Raw genomic sequence first — 12,018 nt, forward strand, 5'->3', positions numbered from 1 at the left:
GGCTCTCTGGCACCCCAGACATGGCACTGAAGCCGTGTAATCTCAAAATGCAGTTTCACATGCGCTTCGGATAATGCAGCGTGGATACAGCAAGTGGAACCTCTCATGAAAAATCCTGACTACCTTGGATCTAATGGCTAACTTGGAAACTTTTCTCCTCTTTCTTTGGTCTTACATTTAGTAGAAGTCTGACTTAAAAGATTTTGAAAAAAACATTAAACTCTTTATGAAGTGAAAAAAACTCTGATGAAGTAACCTCAAAGATGCAGCATGATGGAGAGTACTTCTGCTTATTCCATATGTTAAATTATATGAAAGGATAGCAAGATATTAAAAGTTCTTCCCTACTGTTAATTTTTCATTATGAAAAAATGCATATATTAACAAAGCTACAGAACTGTCCACACTGACACAAACAGAAAGAAGTTCTAATTATAAGATAATCACAGGTCTGAAAATCTTTTGTGACCTGAAAAATCTAAGGATGTCTGGTTTATAGTACTAATTAAAAATTGTTCTGTTTAAGCAGAAAAGCAAAGACCAAAACATTCATCAACAACAGAACGGGTAAGTGAGCAACAAGAAGACGTGACAAGCCCACTGAAAGATTTTGGAGATTCTGTTTTAAACTTAACAACTGCTTACATTAATATCTATATTTTCATCATATGGGTCCATAAACTGACACATTGAAAATAATATTTTCAAAGCTTTATCTACAAGGATATTTTATTAGTGTTCAGCTTCTTGTAGTGAGTGGAAATGCATGTTAATTCCCTTCTACTTTTACTGTTTCAAATTGTATTCACTATACAGTATTATAATTTGCCTTTCAGTGGAAAAATTATAAGTAAATGTGTTTGTAAAAATTGTTCATAATGATCAGTCCTTAGTGCTATTTATACTGGTTATTTTAAAATATAAAGAAAGTCATACCTAACATTTCTAAAGTGTCATTCACCTGCAAATTTCATGACATTTTACATATATTAATCAATTAAGCCCTACTATACCCATCTCAATTAGGCATTAATATCCCAATTTTACAGTTAGTTACACTGAGGATAGCTTGAAAGGTTAGCTGTCTTGCTAATACCACTCAGGAATGGGGATAAAACCCAAGAATGACAATCACTTCCCTGTGTGTAATGAAAAATGAAAAGCCTTTTCCCTCTTGTGGAATGGAAAATTTAAAAATAAAAGGCAAAATTAATGGACAAAAGTTTGGGCTTTTACAAAACTTTTATCTTTGCTTGTCAAACAAACTATTGCCTTACAAACTTCTTGGAGAGAGGTGAATACATATGATCAAGAGATTTCTACAAGAAATTCCACAAGCTGTGGTCCTGTAGACTGAAGTAAAAACAGTGGCACAGAAGTATAGCCCATACTAGCCTTACCTCTCCCATCTCCCAAGCCAGCCTAAATATCCTGAAAGGAACAGAACTTCAGCTTTGTACCACTTGGAAAGTTTTTTTTCAGCTGGTTCCCTCAGAGCAGGTCCAGGCCAATTTTATGCTTGTTTGAACAGTGACAATTAAGGTATCCAATTAATATAACCATATAGTGTAATATCACATCAATACTATCAAACTTGCCAGTCTAATGCTGCTAGAAAATAATTTTATTTCAATTTTCTATTTTGATTTTAATACATATAATAGAGAAAGGTCATCCTGTTTATCCTGTTTCTGAAATATTACAGTCTGTCACTAATTATAAAATGGGAAACCAATGTGTTTCCAGGTGCACATGGTAAACATAACCCATCTTAGTAACCACAACTGCATAATTTTTCTGTATGCTTTCAGTACTAATATCTAGAATTAAAAATCTACTGTTTTACAAGCCAATTCCTATTAGTACCTTACATTATAGTAATTTATTGCTTTTAGTCCTCTAGCTTGATACAGAAAGCACTACAGGTTTCTCATTTTGTAGCAGACTTCTGTATGTTCTGTGCAGGTAAAGAAAAAAAAAGCTACTATGCTATGTGGTGCTACCTTGTTTTATAGTACCACTCCTCTCAGAGGGGTCAGTGACAAATTACGGTCTATTGACATTCATTCTGTTGCAGATTTGCACCAAATGAGGCAGGGATCACACAGAGGTGATACCATTTGATCTTCATGTTCTATCATCAAGACTGACATCATGTCCATGAACTAAACAACAGAACCAAGATTGCAGAGGCAACCTCCGTTCTGCCACTTCATTTTTTTCCACGCCTGACCTAGCATGCTTAACATTCTTTTAATTTAGAGTCATAATGATTGTCATTGAGGTTCTGAGCTAGATACTTAGAGTACATCTATAATGTCCCTGTATCAGGGAGAAAACTCGAGCTCCCAGTCCTATATATGCAGATGGGCTGATCTCCAAACTGGCTCCGTACCTGCCCCTTACCAGCTCCCCACACAGGCCGTTCTAGTACTCTGCATGTATTGTAATCACTTAATCAATGCTTTGTGTCCAACATGACCTCTCAGGTATGCTGCTCTGTAAAAGCAATATGACCCAATGTATCAGTTAACTAATTAGTGACAGTGCCCAGTGTTCCAGAAACCTGTTAGAGGACACCTGGAAGCTGGCCATAACGCTGTGGTGTCTGGCAGCCCCAGCTCTTTCAGGAGCGGAAAATCAGTATGGCACAGAGGAAGTCTGTAACGTTGGTTTTCTACCCCTGCACAGTCTGTATCACCTAGAGGTTTCTAAGGTCATGCAGACTGTCATTCACCCAATATGATGCTCCCACCTCGTTCTTTTAATTGCGTGATTGGGAAAAGACATCAACCTATGGTCTTGCTGGCCTACACTGATTACTACAGAAGTGGTGAAGAACATGTCCAGTTATACTGAGAAGCTTTATCTTGGGACAGATGAGCACCATCTTTTCCCAAGTGAATTCTAACCAAGGAATTCCAATACTACCATATCCAAAAAGCTAGAAATGAAGCTGCATTATGTCTAGAAACTACACACCAGGAAAAAGCAATTGGTGACCTTCCCATCTGGGTGAACGGACCGTCCATGTTACTGAAGGGGATGCAGGAACTTGCTGAGGCTTATGTTTTCTGGGTTAGGGTGGCAGCATCAGAAGAGAAATGTGATATTATGCCTTAGTGAGCCGGCACTGTGACTGATACACAAAGCTGAGGGGAAAGCATGAGAGGGGTGCTAGACAGCTCAGTAACCTGAATTGTTGCCACCTGTGGTTGTTATGTCCAGGAATACACATGAGGAATAAACAGGATTTATCTTCCCAGCCTGTGTGGCACCACTTTGAAAATGGTGCTATGAAATTTGGTACAGGTGGGGAAGGAGCTAGTGGGAACACAAATGTGAACAGCCGCATGCAGATGGTTGTCAGAGTGAGTTTAGGTTGTGAGCATCCTGCGCACTGATGATACCACATGTACAATACTGCTTGCTGAGATTGTGTGCCCTGCTCTCGGCTGCTAGTGAGCTAAGATGCATCACTGTTGGCGTACAGGCATATATGGTAGTCAATACTATGGTTAAAAGTAAGTCAGAAGGCTAAAAAAGTAAAGGCTGCATTACAGTCAGCTTTCTATGATCTGGTATGAGACATAAAATGTGTCATGCGTGTCTGATGGCACTAAGGGCACATATGAATCTCCAAGGCCTTCTGAATATAATTGGTATATCTCATATGGGCAGAGGAAATGAAACCCAGCATGGGTCTATGTTGTCCCAATGCAGCAGCCAATGAAGTGAACCGCCTGCTAAATCAGCCCCAAAGTTTCTTTTGGCAGGAAAGAATCTATTTGTTCCAGGTGGAAGACTAAAAGTGAGCGATGTACACAAGTGGGGCACTGAGAGCATCTTAAACTGACAGGGTGGGTACACCTTTGATAGGTTTGGCACACCTCAAAGTCATGGTAGAAGCTGAAGAAAAGATTTTTACCAGCTCCCACCATGACAGTTCACCCTCCACCACAGCAGTCGCAGTAGATTCAACACCACTGCAGCCCACAATGTGCCTGAGCTATGTTCCTTCCCTCACTTGATACGTTTGCTCTCTCCGCAAATCTCTGCCATTTAAGGATTCTCCATTGTTAGGGGAAACCCAGTTCCTCTCCAACTCCTTGGCACCTCACAAGTCACACACAGGGGTCAGGGGAAGGCCCTTTTACTTTGTAATCAACAAAAAATGTGATTAGTTTTACTGTTTGACTTGAAGCAAGCAAAAGAGCTTAATTGTTTTTATATACGTGTCTATAATGCAAGACACTTTCAGTGTTTCGTGTAGAATAAAAGCACTCAAGTTAGTTCACCAATTTGCATAAGTCATTTAAGTTATCCTAAAAAGGTATTATGACCAAAAAGTTATTATTAGAAACCAACACCAATTGAAAACACTACCTACTGAAAAGTGGTTTTGTCTATTTTTATAATAAATTATCCAAACATTGTTCCTCATCCATTACTGACAATAATACCTGAGTGACACGCATTATGCATTAAATATTTTTATAATAATTCAGAACTATTTATATTAAACAGTGATAGAAGATATTCACTTAAGATTAAAAAATGTTAAAGTTGATAGTGTACAGTACATATCAGAATATCACAGATTAGATTATGGTGGATATCTTCAGGCAATTTTATTTTGTACGGAATGGAAAGGTGGAACACTAAGCATTTTTAATCCAAAAAAATCAGCTCACGATTTGACCTAAACTGATAAAAGTTGAGAAGTTCATATCTGAACTTGTCACCTAAAGGTGAACTAAAAATCATTAGCAGTAAAGGGCAAAGAACCAAAATCAGCCACATAGTATATAAGCAGAGGTAGAAAATTCATATAACTTTACATTTAGAAAGTGAAGCATGGAGCCAGTAGCCACTGGCTACTGTACCAAAGTCTGTATCAAAGATGTTCCAACACTCTAGCTGTTAGGTAATCTGTGAGATGAATTAGTGGGTATCCCTATCACAGAAGTCCAGTCACGCAACTGGTATTTTTGCAGAATCAACAGAGAGGATATGAATGAACTGTTCTCTAATTATTCTGGCAAGGCAAAGGAGGGCATTCTGCACTTCATTCTCTGGTGTCATCAGTTTGATGTCTTTATAACTGTTAAATTAATTTTTCTGTACTTCAGGAGTCTGTTTCAGTTCTTAATCTTATAAGGATGAAATTCACCCTGCCTTACAAGGTCTCAGAAAGCCCCCAGTGCAACAGATCCATTGATATTCTAGTGCCCACGCTGAGGACAGATAACTGGAAAAATCTGTGGGTGCTGCAGATCATTTTTTTTGCTGGGACACTTCACAATATTCCACAAGAAAGCATACTGAGGCCTTCTGGGAAGACGTAAGGGCACTACTGATAAACATTTGATCTATCCAGAGACGTGCAGCCAAGACTGTGTGAAAGATGCCAAACCATCTTTAGCCCAACACTCTTCCAAAAGGTAATACTTTTTTTGTGTGTGTATATACTACAAACATAAATATACCCTACCCAGGGTTGGGTATTTTGGCGTCCCATGATTATTTACTGTTCACTGTAAAAATGTTACTGCTTTCATTACTCCAGAATAAATATATAAATAGAACTACAATCCTGCCACAGGAAAGAACCGTATTTCCTTTCAACTTTCTTCTTGGTTACACCAGGTTGCTCACCCAGAACTCGACTGAACTACTCTTGTCCTTTGCTGCTACTGCTGCACATAACAGGATTTTCACGCTATCCAAGTCACAGAAGTTTCAAATGTCGACCCAAAAAATCAAGGTCAGCTTACCTCCACACCCACAACAGAACCCCATAGAAACTTTTTCTCATTGTCTTCATTACACAAATGACTTTAAGAGACATTCTGAAGGAAGCAGGGGGTTCTGGCCAAGAATAGCTCTTACCTCCACTGTAAAGAGCCCATTACAGATCCATGGTTATTTATATGAGTGCTGTAATTAGAAATATGCCCTTTAAAAAAAATCCTATCTACTCTACATAGTTTTCATGATGACTAACCAAGAATGGCATCAGGTTCTTATTTTTCCTCCTTTGGTTGATTAGTATTATTTGTTATTAACAATAACAGATATAAATGGATACCAACAGTCCAACCAACGGTCCAGGAAAAGTGAAGCATCTTTTAAAATTAGGTTGTAATGTTTACTGCTTTTCTTGAATGTTATAATTTGAGTCCAGCCATTCCTCTTTCTTATTAACATACTTTGATATTAAATACCCATGATACATATGAAGGCATCCTACTCAAATTTGTTTTTTCCCATTGAGACCATGTTAAAAATGTGGGAATGAGACAACGGGTGATTATGGAACCAAATTAGCTGCTTACTACAGCGCAGTTCTGTTCATACAGAAGTAAATGAGAAATTTTTGCCTTTCAGTCTACAAAGAGAAGATGCAAGCCCTAACTGAAGTAGCCACAACGCTATTATATTATCTCTGTCTTAGAGCTATTCAACCGAAGAATACTCTTATACAGTGTTAATAAATTACGTTTCAGAAATGGCATTTTGCTAATTGATTTTACCCTTGTATATTAATAACACTCAAACAAGACTACCAAAGCTATATAATAATACCATTTGTACCTTTGTCATACTAGCATGGAGATTATTCACGATTTCAAGGTCACAAGTAAAAACACCATATTGTATAAAACCAGAGAAAACACTAAGAACACTAACTTCAAAAATTATAGAAATACATGGCAGCTACTAATTCAAAGGACCAAATATATGTCATCATTACATGCATATGTTGTATTACGTCATTTCATAAATTTGAAAATCAGTGGAGGAATAAGAAACCTTGAAGCATGTTTGTTTCTGGTGACCGAGTAATGCAAACTGCAGAACTTGCAGCAGCACCGGCATGTTTAATTCTGACAAGAGATCATGGCAACATATACAGGAATGGGATGATCCTCTTGATTTGACTAAGCTATTATATAGCAAGACACTGCATAATGTTGCATAATCACTTTCCTATAGGGAATGTGAGATTAAGTTCTTGTATTTTCATACCATGGTAATGCATTAAAGCATTTACTATCTTATCTTCATTAAAACTCTGTAATTGACAACTAAATACCAGGACCGCATTTTACAGATACAGAGCCACACAATGAAGTTGCACACTGCTAATGGTAAACCTGGAAATGCAACTTACGAGTTGCTAACTCTGTCTGGTCTATGTTCTTCTGTGGCCACAATTTAATAAGTTTACTTGAACAGACTGCTTATTTACTGTAAGGACTTGTGACCTTGGCCAGGCTCCTGTTGCCTTTAATCTCTACTTCTGACACTAAATGTAGTACATTTGTCAGAGTTGGGAGTACCTGTATGAAGCTGGTCAGGGAAAAAAACCTCTTCAGACCCATATGTTTCCACCTGCTTTGTCATCCATGGAGGACATGAACTTCCTGTGAATGAAACAGAAAAAGAAGAAATAAATATGGGGGGTTTAAATAGGAAAGAAATTACATAAAAGGTAACTCTCTGCATACTTAATGAAAAATAAAAATTACAATTAGATGAAGCAGAGTGTGTGCTTAGTTGTTTCTTGTTCTCAGTCTGCTTCAAATCCTTTAACATTTTGGGGAACTGGCAGCCTTTGCAAAAGGACTAGTTTTAGTTCCCTTAAAAATGTATCTTCATTAAGGCAGGTAATTATCACAGGGAAACTTTCACAATGCAAAATTTACTTTTTTGTTGTTGTTGATTTCCACGCAACTTATATTCCAAAATTTGCTGGAAGAAACAGCAAATATGCAAGAACCACACAAGAAAGTACATTGAAATTTGAAGAACAAGTTTTCATTGTTCAGTCCTTCCTCAGGTATTGAGAGTAGTGCCCAAGAAGAAATGCTGCTACAGACACTTGTTTGGCTAATGCCTTCTGACTTTTTTCCTTTTTTTTGTAACACAGGAAAATTTGTGAGCTGAGTTTGTATCATCACTTCATAAGTAACCCTCTTCCTTTTGACCCTCTCCTTTCCTTTCTTAAATCTTATAGGATTTAAAACTCATCACGTGATTTTTTTTAGATTCTTTTCCTTCTCAGCTCACTTGGTGGCTCACTCATTTTGTCTCACTAGACCACAGGGTGGAAGTGGCTATGTGCGTACTTTTAAGTTAAACTTTTATTTCCTAATATTTGGCACGTTTTCTTCCTCTTCTTTTCTCTCTTTACCTCCAGGTAAGCCACATAGCACCACAGTGAGCAAAGAGGTGAGATTCCAGTTGAAATGGTATAATGCTGAAAATTAAATTTACACACAAGTGTTCAGAGCCTGGGTCACAGCTGGGTCACTCCTCTGAGTGGGAGGCAATCCAGCAAGGAGCACTGGATAATGATTTCTCTATGCTGAGGCCTCTTTCATGAAATATAGCACAAAGCTCTACCTTGATATCTGAATCTAATCTGATTCAATGTGTATAATTATTGGGATTTGTTGCATGGTAGTAAGGGGTCGTATTATTTTTGTTACATGCTATACTCTCTCCTGTTCCTTTCAACCTAACAGCACCCAGAAATAAGCTTTCTAGTACCTGAACCCTCACCCAAAGACAGTGGTTTAGATAAGGGCTGGCTGGCTGAGGCCTTTTACAGAATACAGCATATTGTGTAGAGATTGGGGGGTGGGGGGGAGGTGTGGAGGCATGTAGGCGGGTGAATTATTTTTTTTCTTGTTTCTCAAAGAAAGAAGGGAGTTTGTCTTGGATGTTTCTACACGGTCACCTATGGCCAAGGCTATTCTTTCTTAGCCGTATTTATCCACAGTTCATTTGCACCCAGGTATAGCTGTCACACACCCCTTCATAACCTTGAGAGGAGCCATTCTATAACGGCTTCCAAGTGGGTTCCATCTTGAGATGGTAGGAAGCGCCTGCAGAACATCTCTGCCCACATACAAGTAACCAGGACCTCACAGGAGGAGGCACAGGCTCACCTAAGCAATTCAAGCTGGTTGGATGTGCTTTGCAAAACACCTGTGAGTCTTAAAAACACAATGACATCAAAAGATAAAACAGCCTGCACCTTTATTTCATGTTGCGCCAGCCATCCCTCTCCTGCGTATCACATCGCCAATGATTTTGCACTCTACCTGCAAGGTTTCCTGCTGCTAGATGACAATCCTGCAGACAGCCACAGGCTGACAACCACGGCACCGGGAGAGCGTCTGTCAGGGCCATTTTGCATGAAGCACACGCAGCTCCTACCCAGCGAAGCCCTAATGTGTTGATTTACAGAGTCCTCTTGGCTGACATGGGAAAATGAGTCTGGTCATGGTTGATTTAACATTTTATGGGCAAAGAGTCAGTCTGCTATAGTAACTTTGGACTAGTGCAAACATTTTACACATTTACACACAAGTCCACAGGAAAAAAATATTCAAGATACTAAGTGGTTTTGATGCTCACAACGCTCGAGCTCTGTTGAAAATAGCATACGTTCCAATTAAATAACTACACGGGCATACGCTGCAGGCCCGACCCTCGGGCTGACTTAGCGGCTCCCGGGCTGCGGGCACGGCCGCCCCAGGCCGGAGGAGCTCGGTCAGAGCGCGGGGCGGGCTGCGGCGCCCGGGGCTCCCCGCGAGGGGACACGGCGCCCCGCCGGCACGTCCCGCCCGCCGAGCGCCAACCCCGCCGCGAGCACCCACCCGCGGCAGCCCCCGCCCGCGGCACTTACTGGGGGCCGGGCACGCCGCCCCCTCCCTGCCGGCCGCCGCGGCGGGGGGCGGGCGCAGCCGACGGGCGGAGCGGAGCCAGGCGGGGCCCCGCCCGCCCCGGCGGAAGTGTCGGCGGCCGTGAGGCTGCCCGGCGGCTCTGGGCGGCAGCACTGGCACCGGTACCGGCACCGCGACGGGTCCGCTGCGGGCGTTGCTGCTCGGTCCTCCCCGCCGCGAGGGTGGGGTGGGTTTCTCCGTAATTACCTGAAACAACCCAGCAGCGGAGCGGCCGCCTCAGCCGCGCTGCCGCTGGTCGGTGCGCCTGAACCGAGCCCGCCGCCTGAGTGGGCAGGTAACATCGCGCCGTGCCCGGCAGGGAGGGCAGCTCCGCCGCCGGGACGGCGACCGCCGCCTGCCCCGTGCTACCGGTGGGCGCCGGGCGGCGGGGAGAGGCGGTGGGTTGCTCCGCCCGCGGCGGTTTCCCGGGAGCAGCCGCGGGGCACGGGCTCGTCTCCGGCCGCTGCGAAGGGGAGAGGGCGAGCGGGGCCGGGAGCGGCGGCGGCACCGCGCCGGGGGAGCGCGGCCCCGGCGGGCGGCCCTGCCCGGCCTCGGGGCACCGAGCCGCCTCCCGCCGGCCCCGCTCCCGCCCGGGCACCCGCGCTCCCTCCGGGACGTGCGCTGCTGGACGGAAAATAAATAAATAAATAAATAAATAACGCCTGTCAAATTTACCTGCGGGTAGTTCATCGCCCGAAAAGAGAGGATGGAAGCGCCTGTGCCTGCGTGGGGGGTGCCAGGAGAAAGATGAGTGTTTCTTTCATTAACCTAATGGTAATTGCAAAAAGACTCCCTTTTTGTCAGCTTCACCTAATCAAAACCGAATATCTGTATGTGGCACTGACAAAATCAGTAAAACTTCACCTTCGACTTTATTGATCTGAACAGACAGGCAGAGTTTTCTATGGTGTTCAATTTAGGGAATTAAAAAAAATCACTCCGCTAACAGCATTTGGTACATTTCTAACCCATATGTCACCTCAGTGCTTTAAATAATTATATTTGCATGCAGGGAGTGATTCATAAATATGTCAGGATTGTGAAATATAGGCAGGCATTTCAAACTTTCTATTTAAAAAACATGAATTATGGCCACGAAAAATGTGTTCCCATTTAAGGGTGATACGAAGTATTTGGTGTCTAGTACGGAGGCCCATCCATCATATAGACAATAAAGAGAGTTTTTGCCTGACGTTGGAAATTTATGGTTGCCCTTCTCTGCCCTAATAACTCAAGCATTGTGTCAGCCTGTGACAGCCTTTGCAGAAAAACAGCAACCCTGTTATCAATCAAAAAGCCCTTTTACATTTTTAGCAAAACTCTGATCATCCAGACACCCTTTTAATGTATATATTACATCATTATAGATCATTCTGCACTTTTACTGCAACTCAACAAAATGATCCATCACTTCAGGACAGTCCTGATGAACGCTGATGTAAATTATTTGCACGTCGCTAGTACAGTACAAAATGAAAAATGTACTTTAGGTGGAATTAATTTTAGGGTATAAAAAGCTAAAGATGAAAGCAGTGGGGATTAGAGGAGACCTAAATGCATCATTAGGGATGACTGAAAACAAGCTAATAGTTATTAAAATTAAGATTATTTTAACCTTTTCGAATCGTGGACCTAGACTATTTTCAGAGGATAACTAAGATACATCGCGTGCTTCTCCCTGCCTCTACCCCCCGCCCAAACGTAGCTGTCTTGTAATTGCGTCAAGGATTATCGTTCATTTGTCATTTGGGTGTTTAGATAAGGTTAATTACTGGGGTTCCAACGCCTTTTCCAGCCATATCCTTTAAACTTTTCCTCGTATCTCAAAAGACGCCGTTCCTCACGCTGCTGAAGATGCATCTGGTTGATCTGCTCAGTTTTCACGACAAAGTTGTCAATAAACACTCTCTACGTTTGGGATCCAAGCGATGAAGCTAAAGATCGCCTCCGTTTGTGTGCCACAGTTAATTTCTGAAGGATTACTGTAACCAAATATGTGCTTAGTTGGTATAATTCTCTCCCGTAGCCTCCGGGCTTTCGCAGAAGATAAACACAGAGATGCCTTTATGATTGCTGAGATTCAATGATCAGACCAAGGTGTTACAGAAACAAAAAGACTCTATTTTTTTTCGCTCTTAAAATCTAGTCAGCAGATACCAGTTCGAGTACGTGCGTACGAATTACGAAACGTGTTAACTTGCTTTGGGCTCGATCATTTTAATCGTAGTACATTTAATAACGTGAAATGGCACCAAAAAGCTCCATGCACTTAACAGGA

This window comes from Falco biarmicus, chromosome 9 (genome assembly GCF_023638135.1).
Source record: "Falco biarmicus isolate bFalBia1 chromosome 9, bFalBia1.pri, whole genome shotgun sequence".
Classification (NCBI taxonomy): domain Eukaryota; kingdom Metazoa; phylum Chordata; class Aves; order Falconiformes; family Falconidae; genus Falco; species Falco biarmicus.